At 48.3% G+C, this 21,973-nt stretch overlaps 1 pseudogene; it reads left to right on the forward strand.

Moving 5' to 3' along the window:
- The first annotated feature begins 1,091 nt into the window (after positions 1-1,091).
- On the forward strand, positions 1,092-16,969 carry LOC125554118 (ubiquinol oxidase 1b, mitochondrial-like; annotated as a pseudogene).
- The last annotated feature ends 5,004 nt before the right edge of the window (positions 16,970-21,973 follow it).

Raw genomic sequence — 21,973 nt, forward strand, 5'->3', positions numbered from 1 at the left:
GAACTCCTTCGGTACATCAAAACTCATAAACTCATAATATAACTGTCATCGAAACCTTAAGCGTGCGGACCCTACGGGTTCGAGAACAATGTAGACATGACCGAGACATGTCTCCGGTCAATAACCAATAGCGGAACCTGGATGCTCATATTGGCTCCCACATATTCTACGAAGATCTTTATCAGTCAGACCGCATAACAACATACGTTGTTCCCTTTGTCATCGGTATGTTACTTGCCCGAGATTCGATCGTCGATATCTCAATACCTAGTTCAATCTCGTTACCGGCAAGTCTCTTTACTCGTTTCGTAATACATCATCCTACAACTAACTCATTAGTTGCAATGCTTGCAAGGCTTAGGTGATGTGCATTACCGAGAGGGCCCAGAGATACCTCTCCGACAATCGGAGTGACAAATCCTAATCTCGAAATACGCCAACCCAACATGTACCTTTGGAGACACCTGTAGAGCTCCTTTATAATCACCTAGTTACGTTGTGACGTTTGGTAACACACAAAGTGTTCCTCCGGCAAACGGGAGTTGCATAATCTCATAGTCATAGGAACATGTATAAGTCATGAAGAAAGCAATAGCAACGAACTAAACGATCGGGTGCTAAGCTAATGGAATGGGTCATGTCAATCACATCATTCTTCTAATGATGTGATCCCGTTAATCAAATAACAACTCTTTTGTTTATGGTTAGGAAACATAACCATCTTCGATTAACGAGCTAGTCAAGTAGAGGCATACTAGTGACACTCTGTTTGTCTATGTATTCACACATGTATTATGTTTCCGGTTAATACAATTCTAGCATGAATAATAAACATTTATCATGATATAAGGAAATAAATAATAACTTTATTATTGCCTCTAGGACATATTTCCTTCACGAGACGTTCCCGACACAAGAGTTCCCCTATAAAACCATCTCCAGCAGGACATTTCCTGTCATCAGTCAGTTTACCAGATCAACACCAACAGAAATCACTTCCCAGCCACCAAGACCTCCCATTCGATCCGGTCCCAACATAAATACCCCCAAAGCTTTTCGACCAGTTTATTAGTTGTTCAACAGCATCCATCATGAGCTCACGGATGGCTGGAGCCACGCTACTGCGCCACCTGGGCCCCCGCCTCTTCGTCACCACCGAGCCGGCGTCCAGACTCGCCGCGAGCGCGAGGGGCATCATGCCCGCCACCGCGAGGATCTTCCCCGCGCGGATAGCCAGCACTGCCGCAGGCCCGCATGCCAAACAAGAAGAAGCCACTGGAAAGCCCCAGGGCACAACAACGCCGGAGCAGAACAAGAAGGCCGTGCCGAGCTACTGGGGCATCAAGCCGCGGAAGCTCGTCGAGGACGACGGCACGGAGTGGTCGTGGTTCTCCTTCAGGCTGTGGGACACGTATCGGTCGGACACGTCCATGGACGTGGCCAAGCACCACGAGCCGAGGGCGATGGTGGACAAGGTGGCGTAACTCATCGTGCGGACGCTGTGCGCGGGCAGCGACCTCTTCTTCCAGCGCCGGCACGCCAGCCACGCACTGCTGCTGGAGACGGTCGCGGCGGTGCCACCCATGGTGGGCGGCATGCTGCTGCACCTGCGCTCGCTCCGCCGCTTCGAGCACAACGGCGGCTGGATCCGCGCGCTCATGGAGGAGGCCCAGAACGAGCGCATGCATCTCATGACCTTCGTGGAGGTGACGCAGCCCTTGTGGTGCGAGCGCGCGCTCGTGCTCGCCACCCAGGGTGTCTTTTTCAACGCCTACTTCGTCGGGTACCTCGTCTCCCCCAAGTTCGCGCACCGCTTCGTCGGCTACCTCGAGGAGGAGGCCGTACACTCCTACACCGAGTACCTCAAGGACCTCGAGGCCGGCTGTAACACCCTCGATGCGACTATAGCTCCCACGTGTCGAGGCACGACTTAGAGACATAATCGCATTGAAGGCATATGTCGCAAGTTAGGCAATCTTCACAACATCCCATGTAATATGAATAATAAAGGGGAGAACATAGTTGGCTTACACTCGCCACATCAATCAAGTACATAAATAACATTACATCATCCAAAACACTCATGGCCCGACTACGGCGCCAAAATAGAAGAAAACCCAACATGCGACAACGGTCCCAATCACCCCCAACTGAGCACCACTACTGATCATCGGGAAAGGAAACGTAGTATCGTTGAGAGTCTTCGTCAAACTCCCACTTGAGCTCGTACTCGTCACCTGGAGCGGAATCACCTGGACCTGCATCTGGTGTAATAGTAATCTGTGAGCCACAGGGACTCAGCAATCTCGCACCCTCGCGATCAAGACTATTTAAGCTTATAGGTATGGCAAGGTAAAATATGAGTGGAGCTGCAGCAAGCGACTAGCAAGTATGGTGGCTAACTTATTCGCAAAAGAGAGCGAGAAGAGGAGGCAAAGCACGAGCGAGAAGCTAGGGAACAACCTGCGCAAACATTACTCCAACACCGTGTCCACTTCCCGGACTCCGCCGAGAAGAGGCCATCACGGTAACACACTCAGTTGATTCGTTTTAATTAAATAAGGTTCAAGTTATCTACAACCGGACATTAACAAATTCCCATCTGCCCATAACCGCGGGCACGGCTTTCAAAAGTTCAATCCCTGCAGGGGAGTCCCAACTTAGCCCATGACAAGCTCTCACGGTCAACGAAGGAATAGACCTCCTCCCAAGACGTTCCGATCAGACTCGGTATCTCGGTAATTCAAGAAAACTCCGACAATGGTAAAACAAGTCCAGCAACACCACCCGCTGTGCCGACAAATCCCGATAGGAGCTGCACATATCTCGTTCTCAGGGCACACCGGATAAGCTAAGCGTACAGGAGCCAACGTAACCCAAGTTGCCGAGGGACGGCCCCGCACGGTGCTCTAGGTTGGACCAACACTTAGAGGAGCACTGGCCCGGGGGGGGGGGTTAAAATAAGATGACCCTTGAGTCCGCGAAACCCAAGGGAAAGGCTATGTGGCAAATGGTAAAACTAAGGTTGGGCACTGCTGGAGGAGTTTTATTCAAGGCGGACAGTCAAGGGGTTCCCATTATAACCCAACCGCGTAAGGAACGCAAAATCCGGGCACATAACACCGATATTACGAAAACTAGGGCGGCAAGAGTGGAACAAAACACTAGGCGAGAGGCCGAGCCTTTCACCCTTTACCAAGTATATAGATGCATTAAGATAACATAGCAATATAATGATATCCCAACAAGTAAATAAATGTTCCAACAAGGAATGGCTCCAGTCTTCACCTGCAACTAGCAACGCTATAAGAGGGGGCTGAGCAAAGCGGTAACATAGCCAATCAACGGTTTGTTAGGACATGGTGGGTTAGAGGTTGACATGGCAATTTGGGAGGCTGACAAGCAAAAGGTAGGCATCGAAGCAATGGCATAACAAAAGAGCGAGCAAACTAGCATAGCAAAGATAGTAGTGATTTCGAGGGTATGATCATCTTGCCTGCACAGTTGTCAGAGTTGACTGGATCCACAAAAGCAAACTCAACGGGCTCCTCGTTAGCGAACTCGTCTCCCGGCTCTACCTAACAAGACAAACAAGCAACAAGGATACAATCAACCACGTGCAAGACCAAGCAGTTCCTTGCTAACGGGCCAAAGACTTTTAGCAATTGTGTTGAGGCAACCGATGCTGACGATTGGCTTGTGGATCTGTGCAAGCATTTCGAGTGCAGTAACGTCAGGCTTGAGGACTTTGTCAAGTTTGCTTCATTCCAACTCAAAGATCAAGCTGCAGAATGGTTCCAGCAGTACAAGGACTCCAGAGGTGGACGTGTTATCACTTTGGATGATTTCCGTCGAGATTTCCGAGCTGACCAAGCAATATGATGAAATGATGATATGCTATGCGGGATGCGATGCGGGATGCAAAATGCAAGATATGACAGCAAATGCATGAACCTGGCCTTAACTTGGAATTCCAAGGGTGCCACTGGAAAGATGAGATGAAATCGCTTGAAAACGATATAAAGATCGCCGGAATCGGAGTTACGGTTTGGAAATGGCAAGCATTTTAAGAATGATACCGGTGTGCGATTTATAGCAAGTAGGCATCTAAGTGCAATGAAATGAACATGCTTCAGCCACCAAACATGACAACAAAATACATGGCAGGGATGCACACAAGATGCTTAACAAAAGACTAGCACTGAGCCACGTCTAATTCATCCATTATGAGGTTCACACAAGCATGGCAAAAACGCAAATGCTAAACAGATCTCAGACTTAGTGAAATTAGCACTTGTCTGAAATTTCAGATCACGAAGCCCTCTTCGGAGCAACAAAACAACATGATACATGACCTGATTAAGACAAGTAAGAACATGGCATGGAGCTACTCAAAAAGCTTAACAAAAGACCCAAAGTGACGTGCGGCCAAAAGGGTTCACAAAATATACTAACGGGCACACGAACATAGCTAAAACACAAATCAGTTTTCAGACTTAGTGAAAACTGAGACATGCTGAAATATAACTCACGAAGGCATGTAAACGAGCTCGATGCACTCACCACGGTGCAAGTCATGGAAAGACAAGCATACACCCAAAAATAAGACACAAAATACAAGCTAGAAATGGCAAGAACAATGGCATAGCATGCACGGATCAACTACAATAACATCGGCAAAATCGCAAACGAGTTGACGATCTGCCCAGATTCACCACGAAGCAAAAATAGAGCTCGATTGACTCAAGCTAGGGTGCTCCATAATTGCAAGTAAAGAAATGGATGGATAAAGCATAAGAAGATTAACAAAACTCCTTTACTGATCATCCTCAAATGAGGCGCGGATCACTAGGAAACATCAAGAACATATGGCATCATGAACTAAATAATCCCAGACTTAGTGAAAACTACTAAGTCCCTGAAAACAGATTTACCGGGTGCCTCACTTTGCAAGTTTGCACAAGTCACCACACACATCCTAAAAATGCATGGGTTGCACCTCTGGAAATAAGACAAAATTCTTAACAAAACATATGAAGGACTCACAGGCATAGCATGCACACAATAATCATGGCAAAAATGACAAAAGTCTAAGATGAACTAGCAAATCTGACAATTAACTCACGAAGCCTCCTTCTAACAACATTTCGGGCATCAAGATGAACTCAAATGAAAATGATGCAATGGAATAAAATGATGTACTCTCTGAGATGAACATGTTGATATGCTATATGCATGAATCGGAGCTACGGATGCAAAGTTACGGGGCCTCGAACAGGAGCATATGGGCTGAAAATTTAAGGACTTAGTGGAAAAAGAAAAAAGAAAAAAACTACCCCAGATCTGGATCTAGGGTTTGCACGGAAACCGAGGACGGCGGCGCTGCACTGTTCACCAAAGCTCTCCGGCGAGGATGCAGGGCTCCGGCGAGGAGGGAGTCGGCGCCGGCGAGGGGCTGCCGGACGGCGGGGTCGGCGGTGGCCGGAGCAGGGCCCCGCAGCGGCCGGAGCTAGGAATGAGGCGGCGGGCTCCTGCGGCGGCTCGGGCGGCGGGCTCCTGCGGCGGCTCGGGCGGCGGCCAGCCGGGGCAAGCGGCGCGCGGCAGCTCCGGCGCCTCGGGCGGCCGGGCGCAAAGAAGAGGGCGGCGGCTGGCGGTAGGTGGCGGCGGGGCGATGCGGGCCGGGGAGGGCCCGACCCGGGCTTCGCGGGCTGGTGGCACGGCGATGTGGGGCGGCGGCGGCGGCCAGTGGGAGGCGGACACGTGGCGGGCGCTGGGTGGCGGCGGTGAGATCCGGACGTTGTCCGGCTCGTCCGGACACGTCCGGCGGCGGCGGAGAGGGATTTTTTTTAGGGTTTCGAGAGGGGATCCGCGAATTTTCGAGAGGGGTGTATATATAGGCATAGAGGGAGCTAGGAGAGTCCAAATGAGGTGCGGTTTTCGGCCACGCGATCGTTATCGAACGCTCTAGGACATGGAGCAGAGTTTGGTGGGTTTTGGGCCAAATTGGAGGGGTGTTGGGCTGCAACAGACACGATTCCTTTTCAGTCCCTCGGTTAACCGTTGGAGTATCAAATGAAGTCCAAATGATACGAAACTTGACAGGCGGTCTACCGGTAGTAAACCAAGGCCGCTTGGCAAGTCTCGGTCCAATCTGGAAATGTTTAATCCCCACACACGAAAGAAAGGTAGAAATGACCACCGGAGGAGAACGAAGCGCCGGAATGCAAAACGGACAACGAGGAAAATGCTCGAATGCATGAGACGAACATGTATGCAAATGCAATGCACATGATGACATGATATGAGATGCATGACAACGACAACAAAACACGGAGACAAAACCCGAACCCGAGGGAATAAATATAACTTAACGCCGGAAACGGCAAGAGTTGGAGTACAAATAGGGAAAGTTACATCCGGGGTGTTACAACACTCCACCACTACGAAAAGATCTCGTCCCGAGATCTAGGACTGAAAGAATGCCGGGTACTCAGAACGGAGGTCATCCTCGCGTTCCCAGGTAGCTTCACGGTCGGAATGGTGTGACCACTTGACTTTGAGAAATTTGATTGACTTGTTGCGAGTCTTGCGTTCAGTCTCTTCAAGAATAGCAACTGGGTGATCACGATAAGAGAGATCTTCTTGGAGCTCAATGTCCTCGAAGTTGACGGTGCGGTCAGGAGTCTTGAAGCACTTTCAAAGCTGAGAGACATGGAACACGTCATGAACATTTGCAAAGTTTGAAGGAAGCTCGAGTTAATTGGCGAGGTCGCCTCTCTTGCTGACAATCTTGAAAGGTCCCACGTATCTAGGGGCAAGCTTCCCTTTGATACCGAAGCGACGAGTACCTTTCATAGGATAGACACGGAGGTAAACATGATCTCCGATCTCGAAAGCCAAATCACGGTGCTTACTATCGTAGTAGCTCTTCTGGCGGGATTGGGCTGCTTTGAGGTTATCACGAATGACTTTGCACGTTTCTTCTGCTTCTGTGATTAAGTCATTACCCAAAAGCTGACGTTCACCGGTTTCAGACCAGTTGAGAGGGGTACGGCACTTCCTGCCATACAGAATTTCAAAAGGGGCCTTGCCCGAACTTGCTTGAAAACTGTTGTTATAGGAGAATTCAAGATAAGGAAGACAATCCTCCCACTTCAAGCCGAAGGAGATCATACAAGCCCTGTGCATATCTTCAAGAATCTGGTTGACACGCTCGACTTCACCGCTTGTTTGAGGATGGAAAGCTGTGCTGAAGCGGATGTTAGTGCCCATGGCCTTCTGAAAAGAATCCCAAAACTTGGAGGTAAAGATGCTGCCACGGTCTGAAGATATCACTTGAGGAATACCGTGCAGAGAGACAATACGAGAGGTATAGAGTTCCGCCAATTGAGCTGCAGTGATCGACTCTTTGATAGGCAGAAAGTGAGCCACTTTGGTGAGTTTATCGATGACAACGAATATAGCATCATTGCCACGCTTGGACTTTGGAAACCCAGTCATGAAGTCCGTTTCAATGTGGTCAAACTTCCATTCTGGAATGGCAAGAGGTTGGAGGAGACCTGCTGGCCTTTGGTGTTCTGCCTTCACTCTTCTGCAGACATCACATTCACTCACGAATTGAGCGATCTCGCGCTTCATTCGAGTACACCAATAAGCTTGCTTAAGGTCCTGATACATCTTCGTGCTCCTAGGGTGGATGGAGCGGAGAGAATTGTGAGCCTCATTCATGATCACTTGACGGAGGTCACCTTTGGGTACAACAATACGATCCTCGAAGAAGAGAGTGTCCTTGTCATCAAGGCGGTAGCACTTGTACTTGGACTGACTCTTGGCAATCCCAATCTTCACCTTTCTCACCATAGCATCAAGAAGCTGGGCTTGGCGAATCTGGTCTTCTAAGGTAGGAGAGACTTGAAGGTTGGTGAGGAAACCTTGAGGAACAACTTGCAGATTAAGTTTGCAGAAAGCTTCACAAAGCTCGGGTTGATAAGGCTTAAGAATCAGACTGTTGCAGTAAGCCTTTCTGCTCAAAGCGTCAACAATCACATTGGCCTTGCCTGGAGTATACTCGATACTCGGATTATACTCTTGAATCATTTCGACCCATCGAGTTTGCCTGAGGTTGAGATTAGGCTGAGTGAAGATGTACTTGAGACTCTTGTGATCAGTGAAAATGTCCACTTTTCTTCCCAATAGAAGATGTCTCCAAGTCAACAGAGCATGCACAACTGCCGCCAACTCGAGATCATGAGTGGGGTAGTTCTTCTCATTAGGCTTCAACTGGCGAGAGGCATAAGCAACAACTTTCTTCTCTTGCATCAAAACTGCGCCAAGACCTTAGAGAGAGGCGACCTCGTACGGCTTGGATTAATAAGGCGGAGTCAAAACTGGAGCAGTGTTCAACTTCTCTTTCAAAGTGTTGAAAGCAATATCACACTCCGGAGACCAAACGTACTTGACGTGCTTCTGAAGAAGATTAGAGAGAGGCTTTGCGATCTTAGAAAAGTTTTCAACGAATCTTCGGCAATAATTTGCGAGACCGAGAAAACTACGGAGTTGCTTCACGTTCTGAGGAGGTTCCCAATTCACAATTGCAGACACCTTCTCAGGATTCACGGCAATGCCCTTGGCAGAGATGATATGACCAAGAAAAAGAACCTCATCAAGCCAAAATTCACACTTGGAGAACTTGGCGTAGAACTGATGTTCTCTGAGCTTATCAAGAACCAAACGCAAGTGCTTGGCATGATCTTCCTTGTTCTTGGAGAAAACCAGAATGTCGTCGAGATAGACCAAAATGAAGTCATTGGTGTAAGCGTTGAAGATGAAGTTCATCATGCGAGAGAACGTCGGAGGAGCGTTGGCGAGGCCAAAAGACATGACAGTGTATTCATATGAACCAAAGCTTGTTCTGAATGCTGTCTTGGGAATATCTTCTTCACGAATGCGAATCTGGTGATAACCCATACGGAGATCAAGCTTGGAGAATACTTGGGCACCTTTGAGTTGTTCGAACAGCTCATTGATGTTGGGAAGAGGGTATTTGTTCTTGATGGTCTTCTTGTTCACTGGACGGTAATCAACACAAAGTCGGTCTGTTCCATCCTTCTTCTTCACAAAAAGAACACCACAACCCCACGGAGAAGAACTAGGCCGGATGAGACCCATTCTTTCTTGCTCATCGAGTTGCTTCTTCAGCTCCTTCAACTCTTCAGGTCCGAGCTTGTAAGGACGTTTGCACACAGGTTCCGTGCCAGGCTCAAGTTTAATAACGAATTCAACTGGCTGGTGCGGAGGCATTCCTGGGAGCTCTTCTGGAAAGACGTCTTGATATTCGCAAACAACTGGAATTTGCGAGATGGCGTCCAATTCACCCTTCTCATTGAGAGAAAACAAACGAATGGTATCATCACGAGCGGCAAAGAAAATTACATCCTCAGACGAATGAGTCAATTGAATCTGCCTGGCTGCATAATCAAGCTGAGCCTCGTGCTTAGAAAGCCAATCCATCCCGAGAATAAGATCAATATCCGAGTTACCAAGAACCATTGGAGAAGCCAGAAACTTGAAATCACCCATCATGATAGAAACATCTGGAACTATTGAAGTAGCCCTCATAGACTTAGCCGGAGAAACCACTCCCATAGGTTTACCCAACATTTGTGAAATGAAGTCATGCTTGGAAACAAATGATCTTGACATGAAACAATGCGATGCACCAGTGTTAAAAAGAACTTTTGCTGGAAAAGAGTTAACTGGAAAGTTACCCATGATCACATCTGACGAGTCCTCTGCCTGAGCTGCATTCATCAAATTCACCTTGGCATGCTTGGGGTTATGCTTGACCACAGCTGTACTTGTCGATCTGACAGGAGGAGTAGGAGGAGGACGCCTCTGGTTGAAACACTTGTTGGCATAGTGACCCTTCTGTTGGCACTTGTTGCACGTGACCTCTGAAAGCGGACGGTGATATGGAGCACTCGATCTTGGAGCTTGAGACAAAGTCTTGTTCTGAAAGCCAGGGTTGGGTGGGTGGGAAGAACCACTGCCACCTTTGTTCTTCTGCTGATACGGCTGACGGAACGGAGGAGGAGGAAGCCAAAACTTCTGCTGCTTGGCCACTTGAGTAGAGGAAGAAGGAGTAACATCTCTGACTCGCTTCCTGGAAGCATCACACCTCAATTGAGCAGCCTCTTGCTTCAGTGCCATGTTGTAGAACTCATCGTACCTCAAGGGCTCAAAGAGAACAAGAGTGAGCTGAATATCTTCTCTGAGACCACCCCTGAACTAGTATATCATGCTCTTCTCATCAGTCACGTCCTGCTTGGCAAAGCGGGCGAGCTTCTGGAACAACTTGTTGTAGTCATAGACAGACAAAGAGCCTTGCTTCAGATTGCGGAATTCCTCACGCTTGCTTTCAACCACACTCTGCGGAATATGATGAGCTCGGAAATCTCGACGGAAATCATCCCAAGTGATAACACGTCCACCTCTGGAGTCCTTGTACTGCTGGAACCATTCTGCAGCTTGATCTTTGAGTTGAAAGGAAGCGAACTTGACAAAGTCCTCAGGCCTGACGTTACTGCACTCGAAATGCTTGCACAGATCCACAAGCCAATCGTCAGCATCGGTTGCCTCAACACAATTGCTGAAAGTCTTTGGCCCGTTAACAAGGAACTGGTTGAGTGTAGCAAAGTGACTCTGATTGCTGCCTTGATTCCCTTGACTGCCTTGATTGCGCTCTTGGAGAATTTGCATGATCAGCTGTGTGTTTGCATTGGTTGCGGCCATCACAGCTTGCCACGCCTCTGGAGGAGGTGGAGGTGGTGGCGGATCAGGATTCGGAGTCGTGCGTGTTGGAGGAGCCATCCTGAAGAGGTTGACCACCATTAGCACATTGACAGATAAATATTGAAGCTGAATCCAACGGAATGAAAATTGCAACATATAGTCTTCACATCCGAACAAAATGAACGAATGCATTCCTCTTGAAATGGTCACATATCCATAAATTGAGAAGCCACGTAGAATTAAGTAGAAGAAGTAAATCAACAAGGTACGGATCAAGAACGAATAACCGGTAAGAAATCCCAATCTCAAACCAATATTCGTGGAAGAAGAACTAGAGCTACTAGAATTCCCACCTATGAAACTCCCGAACCTTTCCGGTTATGCAATCAGGTGTTGGGGATACAGGGGAAGCATAATATCTCACCCAAACTAGCAAATCCTACATCCAGCTGTATCCATCCTTCAACACATAACCAAGAAAACTTCGGAAACCATCTACCTCAACCTTCGAAAAGCATCCGTTATACAAGTTATGGCGATACTCCCGAACTCCCGCCCCAGTACTGGGTGGCGTCGAGGTTATCTCACCAACGAACTGCATAAAAGAGATTTTCGATGTCGGCGAAAATATCTCAAGTATTCCAGAATTGCAACGATAAAATTATGATGACAACACCTCAGAGCTCAACTCCCCGGGACACTTCCACTAAACCCCTGACAGGAGGCACCAAGACAATGTTCTCATCATAAGCCATCGGAACGATTCCAAGATACTCGCGTGATCCTAAATTTTTTTTAGTGAAATTTGAGAAGAGAAGAGTCAAAACTCTACGTCAGGATGCCTTACCAGAGCGATGAGGAGACTGGGAAGTAAAAGAATTCCTAAGCTCTCCGATATATAATTCCTAAAGACTCAAAACATTTTTCTAGACACAACTCGGCCGCTAAAAACGATCAAGCAATGGGGCTCCTAAGGTCGGGGAAGGCTCTGATTACCAACTTGTAACGCCCCGGACACACCCGCCGGTGGTCGTTACTCCTGGCGGGATCTAGACTGGCCCCACAGATCAATACTAGTCTTTTCTGCGCACTTCATCCTCACTCGTGCGCACCCGAAAGCAACTTCCCGGTTGGTCACCCATCCTGACACTACTCCAAGCTGAGCACGCTTAACTTTGGAGTTCTGTCAGAATGGGCTCCCGGAAAAGAAGGAATTCCTTATTGATATGAGTAGTCTATCATCCCTAATAAGCCAGGCCATCACATACACCCCCACTCAGAGGAACCGACGTCCTCGTCGGGCCACAGGAACGTTCCCTCTTGGCACATACATCTGTGCATCCAGTCCGGTACATGTGCCATGTCGGGTGCCACGACGGGTCACAAACGTCATGAACAACATGACCGCGCACCTGTCCGCAACCATTCGTGTAACCGCGAGGGTTGGCTCTGATACCAACTTGTAACACCCTCGATGCAACTATAGCTCCCACGTGTTGAGGCACGACTTAGAGACATAATCGCATTGAAGGCATATGTCGCAAGTTAGGCAATCTTCACAACATCCCATGTAATATGAATAATAAAGGGGAGAACATAGTTGGCTTACACTCGCCACGTCAATCAAGTACATAAATAACATTACATCATCCAAAACACTCATGGCCCGACTACGTCGCCAAAATAGAAGAAAACCCAACATGCGACAACGGTCCCAATCACCCCCAACTGGGCACCACTACTGATCATCGGGAAAGGAAACGTAGTATCGTTGAGAGTCTTCGTCGAACTCCCACTTGAGCTCGTACTCGTCACCTGGAGCGGAATCACCTGGACCTGCATCTGGTGTAATAGTAATCTGTGAGCCACAGGGACTCAGCAATCTCGCACCCTCGCGATCAAGACTATTTAAGCTTATAGGTATGGCAAGGTAAAATATGAGTGGAGCTGCAGCAAGCGACTAGCAAGTATGGTGGCTAACTTATTCGCAAAAGAGAGCGAGAAGAGGAGGCAAAGCACGAGCGAGAAGCTAGGGAACAACCTGCACAAACATTACTCCAACACCGTGTCCACTTCTCGGACTCCGCCGAGAAGAGGCCATCACGGTAACACACTCAGTTGATTCGTTTTAATTAAATAAGGTTCAAGTTATCTACAACCGGACATTAACAAATTCCCATCTGCCCATAACCGCGGGCACGGCTTTCAAAAGTTCAATCCCTGCAGGGGAGTCCCAACTTAGCCCATGACAAGCTCTCACGGTCAACGAAGGAATAGACCTCCTCCCAAGACGTTCCGATCAGACTCGGTATCTCGGTAATTCAAGACAACTCCGACAATGGTAAAACAAGTCCAGCAACACCACCCGCTGTGCCGACAAATCCCGATAGGAGCTGCACATATCTCGTTCTCAGGGCACACCGGATAAGCTAAGCGTACGGGAGCCAACATAACCCAAGTTGCCGAGGGACGGCCCCGCACGGTGCTCTAGGTTGGACCAACACTCAGAGGAGCACTAGCCCGGGGGGGGGGGTTAAAATAAGATGACCCTTGAGTCCGCGAAACCCAAGGGAAAGGCTAGGTGGCAAATGGTAAAACCAAGGTTGGGCACTGCTGGAGGAGTTTTATTCAAGGCGGACAGTCAAGGGGTTCCCATTATAACCCAACCGCGTAAGGAACGCAAAATCCGGGAACATAACACCGATATGACGGAAACTAGGGCGGTAAGAGTGGAACAAAACACTAGGCGAGAGGCCGAGCCTTTCACCCTTTACCAAGTATATAGATGCATTAAGATAACATAGCAATATAATGATATCCCAACAAGTAAATAAATGTTCCAACAAGGAACGGCTCCAATCTTCACAAGCAACTAGCATCGCAAGAGTGGGCTGAGCAAAGCGGTAACATAGCCAATCAACGGTTTGCTAGGACATGGTGGGTTAGAGGTTGACATGGCAATTTGGGAGGCTGACAAGCAAAAGGTAGGCATCGCAACAATGGCATAGAAAAAGAGCGAGCAAACTAGCATAGCAAAGATAGTAGTGATTTCGAGGGTATGATCATCTTGCCTGCACAGTTGTCAGAGTTGACTGGATCCTCAAAAGCAAACTCAACGGGCTCCTCGTTAGCGAACTCGTCTCCCGGCTCTACCCAACAAGACAAACAAGCAACAAGGATACAATCAACCAGGTGCAATACCAAGCAGTTCCTTACTAACGGGCCAAAGACTTTCAGCAATTGTGTTGAGGCAACCGATGCTGACGATTGGCTTGTGGATCTATGCAAGCATTTCGAGTGCAGTAACGTCAGGCCTGAGGACTTTGTCAAGTTCGCTTCCTTTCAACTCAAAGATCAAGCTGCAGAATGGTTCCAGCGGTACAAGGACTCCAGAGGTGAACGTGTTATCACTTGGGATGATTTCCGTCGAGATTTCCGAGCTGACCAAGCAATATGATGAAATGATGATATGCTATGCGGGGTGCGATGCGGGATGCAAAATGCAAGATATAACAGGAAATGCATGAACCTGGCCTCAACTTGGAATTCCAAGGGTGCCACTGGAAAGATGAGATGAAATCGCTTGAAAACGATATAAAGATCGCCGGAATCGGAGTTACGGTTTGGAAATGGCAAGCGTTTTAAGAATGATACCGGTTTGCGATTTACAGCAAGTAGGCATCTAAATGCAATGAAATGAACATGCTTCAGCCACCAAACATGACAACAAAATACATGGCAGGGATGCACACAAGATGCTTAACAAAAGACTAGCACTGAGCCACGTCCAATTCATCCATTATGAGGTTAACACAAGCATTGCAAAAACGCAAATGCTAAACAGATCTCAGACTTAGTGAAATTAGCACTTGTCTGAAATTTCAGATCACGAAGCCCTCTTCGGAGCAACAAAACAACATGATACATGACCTGATTAAGACAAGTAAGAATATGGCATGGAGCTACTCAACAAGCTTAACAAAAGACCCAAAGTGACCTGGGGCCAAAAGGGTTCACAAAATATACTAACGGGCACACGAACATAGCTAAAACACAATCAGTTTTCAGACTTAGTGAAAACTGAGACATGCTGAAATATAACTCACGAAGGCATGTAAACGAGCTCGATGCACTCACCATGGTGCAAGTCATGGCAAGACAAGCATACACCCAAAAAGAATACACAAAATACAAGCTAGACATGGCAAGAACAATGGCATAGCATGCACGGATCAACTACAATAACATCGGCAAAATCGCAAACGAGTTGACGATCTGCCCAGATTCACCACGAAGCAAAAATAGAGCTCGATTGACTCAATCTAGGTTGCTCCATAATTGAAAGTAAAGACATGGATGGATAGGTCATAACAATATTAACAAAACTCCTTTACTGATCATCCTCAAACGAGGTGCGGATCACTAGGAAACAGCAAGAACATATGGCATCATGAACTAAATAATCCCAGACTTAGTGAAAACTACTAAGTCCCTGAAAACAGATTTACCGTATGCCTCACTTTGCAAGCTTGCACAAGTCACCACACACATCCTAAAAATGCATGGGTTGCACCTATGGAAATAAGACAAAATCCTTAACAAAATATATGAAGGACTCACAGGCATAGCATGCACACAATAATCATGGCAAAAATGACAAAAGTCTAAGATGAACTAGCAGATCTGACAATTAACTCACGAAGCCTCCTTCTAACAGCATTTCGGGCATCAAGATGAACTCAAATGAAAATGATGCAATGGAATAAAATGTTGTACTCTCCGTGATGAACATTTTGATATGCTATATGCATGAATCGGAGCTACGGATGCAAAGTTACGGGGCCTCGAACAGGAGCATATGGGCTGAAAATTTAAGGACTTAGTGGAAAAAGAAAAAAGAAAAAAATACCCCAGATCTGGATCTAGGGTTTGCACGGAAACCGAGGACGGCGGCGCTGCACTGTTCACCAAAGCTCTCCGGCGAGGATGCAGGGCTCCGGCGAGGAGGGAGTCGGCGCCGGCGAGGGGCTGCCGGACGGCGGGGTCGGCGGCGGCCGGAGCAGGGCCCCGCGGCGGCCGGAGCTAGGAGCGAGGCGGCGGGCTCCTGCGGCGGCTCGGGCGGCGGCCAGCCGGGGCAAGCGACGCGCAGCGGCTCCGGCGCCTCGGGCGGCCGGGCGTGAAGAGGAGGGCGGCGGTTGGCGGTAGGCGGCGGCGGGGCGATGCGGGCCAGGGAGGGCCCGCCCCGGGCTTCGCGGGCTGGCGGCGCGGCGATGTGGGGCGGCGGCGGCGGCCAGTGGGAGGCGGACACGTGGCAGGCGCTGGGTGGCGGCGGTGAGATCCGGACGTTGTCTGGCTCGTCCGGACACGTCCGGCGGCGGCGGAGAGGGATTTTTTTTAGGGTTTCGAGAGGGGATCCGCGAATTTTCGAGGGGGGGTGTACATATAGGCATAGAGGGAGCTAGGAGAGTCCAAATGAGGTGCGGTTTTCGGCCACGCGATCATGATCGAACGCTCTAGGACATGGAGCAGAGTTTGGTGGGTTTTGGGCCAAATTGGAGGGGTGTTGGGCTGCAACACACATGAGGCCTTTTCGGTCCCTCGGTTAACCGTTGGAGTATCGAACGAAGTCCAAATGATATGGAACTTGACAGGCGGTCTACCGGTAGTAATCCAAGGCCGCCTGGCAAGTCTTGGTCCAATCCGGAAATGTTTAATCCCCACACACGAAAGAAAGGTAGAAATGACCACCGGAGGAGAACGAAGCGCCGGAATGCAAAACGGACAACGGGGAAAATGCTCGAATGCATGAGACGAACATGTATGCAAATGCAATGCACATGATGACATGATATGAGATGCATGACAACGACAACAAAACACGGAGACAAAACCCGAACCCGAGGGAATAAATATAACTTAACGCCGGAAACGGCAAGAGTTGGAGTACAAATAGGGAAAGTTACATCTGGGGTGTTACACCGGCTTGATCGAGAACACGCCTGCCCCGGCCATCGCCATCGACTACTGGCGCCTCCCCGCCGCCGCCAGGCTCAAGGACGACGTCATTGCCATGCGCGCCGATGAGGCGCATCATCGCGACGCCAACCACTACGCATCAGACATCCATTACCAGGGAATGACGCTGAATCAGACGCCTGCGCCGCTCAGCTACCACTGATCAGTTCAACGGAACACAGATCGATGACTGCTCAGTCCACCGCTGTCACCTACTACCACTGTCGCCATTGTTTGTCCCGTTAATTTGAGATGGATTGTTGCACGATATTATCACTTGACAATAATATTTATTCGACAGCATGCCAATATAGAGTAATACATATTCAACGGAAGTGTAATATGTATTTAGTTTTGCCAGGTTGGTGTGTACGTGACTTATACTATGATCCTTATTATATAAACTAGATGATACCCCACGTCTTGCTGCGGCATTCATAGTGCAAACAATTGGGACTGAATATTCATAAATATAATTCAAACATAATATCAATATAATGGAAGTACATGTAGATATACATTAGCATACCATATAAGGTCTAACTGTACATAACATTAGAATGACTTACAATTAGAGGAAAAAGGTATACATGCGAAATGTTCTTATTTAGAAAAAAGAACATAAGGCATTAAGCTCTTACTTGAGTTACAAATACATGCATATATTTCATATGCAACTACTTATGCTGATCCACTGAATAATAGATAAACCAATTTGTTGAGAAAATCAAATCATTACCACAAGTTAAAGAGTAATGGAGACAAAGCCTTTCGATCTGGTTTTGGTTTAGTAGCTTCACCAAATAGCACGTTGTATCTTAACCAAGCAACATGAATCTGAAAAGAAGACGAATAAATGATTGTGTACCATGACATCTATGTATAGAACAACAGCCAGTCACTGGGAACAGCAAAAGAAACAGTTAAAAACTCACAATTCTACCAAACTAAGCCATGAATATGGTTATCAAACAAAGAAAACAATAGAAAACACTGAAATTGGGTCAGAATGTCTACTTTCAGCTAAATGCACCAACTTGCTTGATTGCTATATCTATGACCACACCACGTGAATGTAAGTTGACCCAGCAATACTGTCTGACTCCATGGATACCAAGAACATGTAGCTTCTTTCACCTTGTAACGCCCCAAGACCGGAGCTTCAGTTGCCTTCCATGTTTCCGGGTTTCGTCGTGTGATTTGTTTGGTTCATCGTTTTCATCTTTGCATCATGTGCATTTGCATCATGTCATCATGTCTTTAATCTTTGCATCTCAAATCAAATAATTAAATCATATGGATTTTCAGTCCATTTAAACCGAGGGAGTTCACATGGTGATTTCTCTATATAACATATCCTCCTAATAATTATGGAGCTATTATTAAATATTCTATTCTTTTGGAATTAACCATTGACACACTTGCAAATAAATCCCAATGCCTTTGTTATCTCAATTCTTGATCTCCGACTTGTCCTCATATTCTTTTCTCGTTTTATCGAGGCTCTTCCTAAATGTTCAACATTTTTGGGAACTTCGGATCCCTACTCCTTTCAAACGAGTTGAATTAAATTCAAATACATTTGAATTTAATCTTTCAATCTTGGCCATTTCTATTTTAACGGAAAGAGCACATTTTTGTGAATCCGGGGAAATTATCCCCATGCTCCAATTCTGTCCCTAACCCTCTCTTCTTTTTTTCACTAATGTTTTTTGCTGCTAAAGAAATATGAGAGGGAGGGAGAGGTCTGCCAGGCCGGCCTGCTTCCCCACTTCTCTCTAGGGCCCATGCCTAGGCCCAACCACCCGCCGGCTCCAAGGCCATCTCCCGCAGCCCACTGCTCTAACCCTAGTCGTTCGCTCCCTTCCCCCCGATCCACCTCGCGCCGCCAGAGGCCAGACCCCACTCGATCCCCTCGCCCTCTCCCCATCGAACCCTTTCTCTCGTTCCCTCCTCCTCCCATCCGTTTTTCTCAGTGCCGCCACCACACGCATCGAGCTCCAGGAGAGCGCCCGCGCCTCCCGATCCGTGCCCCTCCTCCCTCTGCTGCCTAGATCCCGCGCCGGTCCCTCCTTCCATCGCGCCCGACCCTCTCCCTCTCGTCTCCTAGCGCCGCCGCTCGCTTCGCACCAGGGAGAGGAGCTCCCGTGCTCGCCGCTGCCGCTTGGAGTGTCTCCATCGCCGACTCCCTCCGTCTCTGGTTCCAAGTGGCCTCGCTGCCTCGCCAACAGGAGCAGCAGCAGACCGTGGCGCACCACCTCCTGCCGCCGCTGCTGCCGTTCCCCTGCCATGGCGCCTTGAGCTCCTCTGTTCCTGTACCTGAGACCCCGAGCTCCTCTAGCTCGACCTGCTGCCGGCGCTCGCCGTCCTCCACGAGCAGCCAAGCCCCGCCATGACCGCGCCCCCTGCTGCTGAGGCCCATGGACGCCGTTGCCCGCTGCTGCCCTCCTCCTTCTACTGTGCGTTGCCGCTGTCCAAGAACAGCAGGCCACCGCAGCGCCATTTTTGCCTCCTCGTCAGCGCCCTGCTTCGCTGGAGCCCAGCGCCATCACCTCCCCTGCCGGTTGCATGGACGCCAAGATACCCTTTGTTTTGCCAAGACGCGACAACCAGGAACGCCCAAGGACGCCTCCGTGGAATTCTCCAAGTTCCATCACCGATAACTGTTTTGGATATGCCAAGACCGAACCCGTCAAGTACCCTTTTGGATGCGTCAAGTACCACGACGACCATCGACATGTACCCCTACACCGCACCGTAACGCCGAGTACCTCGCCGTGACCTCGAACATCTACAGAAACTTATGCGACTATGAACTTGAACAACTACCGTCGTCATGGATCTGACAAGTTTTCAAGTACAACTACTTCCTCTACGACCGTCCCGAGAACGTCTACTTCCCCTTCATTGCACCGAACTCGACTCGCTTCGAAAATGCACCCTTGAAAGGTATATCCGCCGGAACGATGCTGTGGACCGTATGCATGTGACGTGTTGTCTGAGATGCATGTTTGGATGTTGTATACGGCTGTGAACGTTAGTTGTTCCCTCGTTGACACCGCCGTCAAACCGTGGGAACCCGGTAACCGGGATCACCCCACCATCTTGCTTTACCCGCTCACGCCCTATCTTTTCACCGGCATCTCAATTGAGTTACCGGAACCGGATCGTCGCCGCGGCACCCCTTTTCTTTCCACCGCGGTGACAAATGCTTCATAATGCTCTTGTAAACTTTTAATAAAAATTGCATAAACTTGCACAAGTCATCCGCATCATGTTAACAACATCAAGAATGTTGAAAAATTTTGTTTGCATTAATTTGCTAAATGCATATGAGGATTTACCAGAATTGTTGTCTGTTGCTTCCGGCCTCATTTAAACTTGCCTAGTTAGGTAGTTTTATTATGCTTCACCCTCTTGCCATGTTAATCAACATTTAATCTTGTTGGGTACATAAACAAGAGAGAACTAAATAAGTCATGTGGTGTTTTCTTCAATATGCAACTCCGTTGCATATTGAGCTCCACTTAAGTTGTAGTGTTGTTTGTTGCACTTTTCCATGCCATGCCATGTATCATTAAACCGGACAAGCATCATACTTGTTTGTGCATCATGCCATATCCATGTGTTGTTTATTTACTATGTTGTGTGCTTCTTTTCGGTGTTGCTTCTTCGGGTTGGTTCCGTTAACGTCGCGTTTGTGAGGAACCGTTCGACTACGTCCGTTTGTCTTCTTCGTGGACTCGTTCTTCTTCCTTGCGGGATTTCAGGCAAGATGACCATACCCTCGAAATCACTTCTATCTTTGCTTGCTAGTTACTCGCTCTTTTGCTATGCCTATGCTGCGATACCTACCACTTGCTTATCATGCCTCCCATATTGTTGAACCAAGCCTCTAACCCACCTTGTCCTAGCAAACCGTTGTTTGGCTATGTTACCGCTTTGCTCAGCCCCTCTTATAGCGTTGTTAGTTGCAGGTGAAGATTGGAGTTTGTTCCATGTTGGAACATGGATATGTTGTTGGGATATCACAATATCTCTTATTTAATTAATGCATCTATATACTTGGTAAAGGATGGAACGCTCGGCCTTATGCCTGGTGTTTTGTTCCACTCTTGCCGCCCTAGTTTCCGTCATATCGGTGTTATGTTCCCGAATTTTGCGTTCCTTACGCGGTTGGGTTATAATGGGAACCCCTTGACAGTTCGCCTTGAATAAAACTCCTCCAGCAAGGCCCAACATTGGTTTTACCATTTGCCACCTAGCCTTTTTTCTTTCCCTTGGGTCGGCCGGCTCAAGGGTCATCTTTATTAAACCCCTGGGCTAGTGCTTCTCTAAGTGTTGGTCCAACCCAGAGCACCGTGCGGGGCCATCCCTTGGCAACTTGGGTTACGTTGGCTCCCGTACGCTTAGCTTATCCGGTGTGCCCTGAGAATGAGATATGTGCAGCTCCTATCGGGATTTGTCGGCACAGCGGGTGGTCTTGCTGGACATGTTTTACCATTGTCGAGGATGTCTTGTAACCTGGATGCCGAGCCTGATCGGATTGTCTTGGGAGAAGGAATATCCTTCGTTGACCGTGAGAGCTTGTGATGGGCTAAGTTGGGACACCCCTGCAGGGATTTGAACTTTCGAAAGCCGTGCCCGCGGTTATGGGCAGATGGGAATTTCTTAATGTCCGGTTGTAGAAAACCTAAAGTTGATCTTAATTAAAATACATCAACCGCGTGTGTAACCATGATGGTCTCTTCTCGGCGGAGTCTGGGAAGTGAACATGGTGTTGGAGTAATGCTTGACGTAGGTTGTTCTAGGATCACTTCTTGATCATAGTTTCTCGACCGTGCTTTGCCTTCTCTTCTCGCTCTCATTTGCGTATGTTAGCCACCATATATGCTAGTCGCTTGCTGCAGCTCCACCTCATACCTTTTACCCTACCTATAAGCTTAAATAGTCTTGATCGCGAGGGTGTGAGATTGCTGAGTCCCCGTGACTCACAAATACTTCCAAAAGCAGTTTGCAGGTGCTCGATGATATCGTGCAGGTGACGCAACCAAGCTCAGGAGGAGCTTGATGAAGATCGTGTTCGTTAGGTTGTCCTGTTTCCAGTTGATCAGTAGTGGAGCCCAGTTGGGACGATCGGGGATCTGTGTAGCATTTGGGGTAGTCT

Source organism: Triticum urartu, chromosome 4A (genome assembly GCF_056163025.1).
Source record: "Triticum urartu cultivar PI428250 chromosome 4A, HENAU_Tu73, whole genome shotgun sequence".
Taxonomy (NCBI): Eukaryota; Viridiplantae; Streptophyta; class Magnoliopsida; order Poales; family Poaceae; genus Triticum; species Triticum urartu.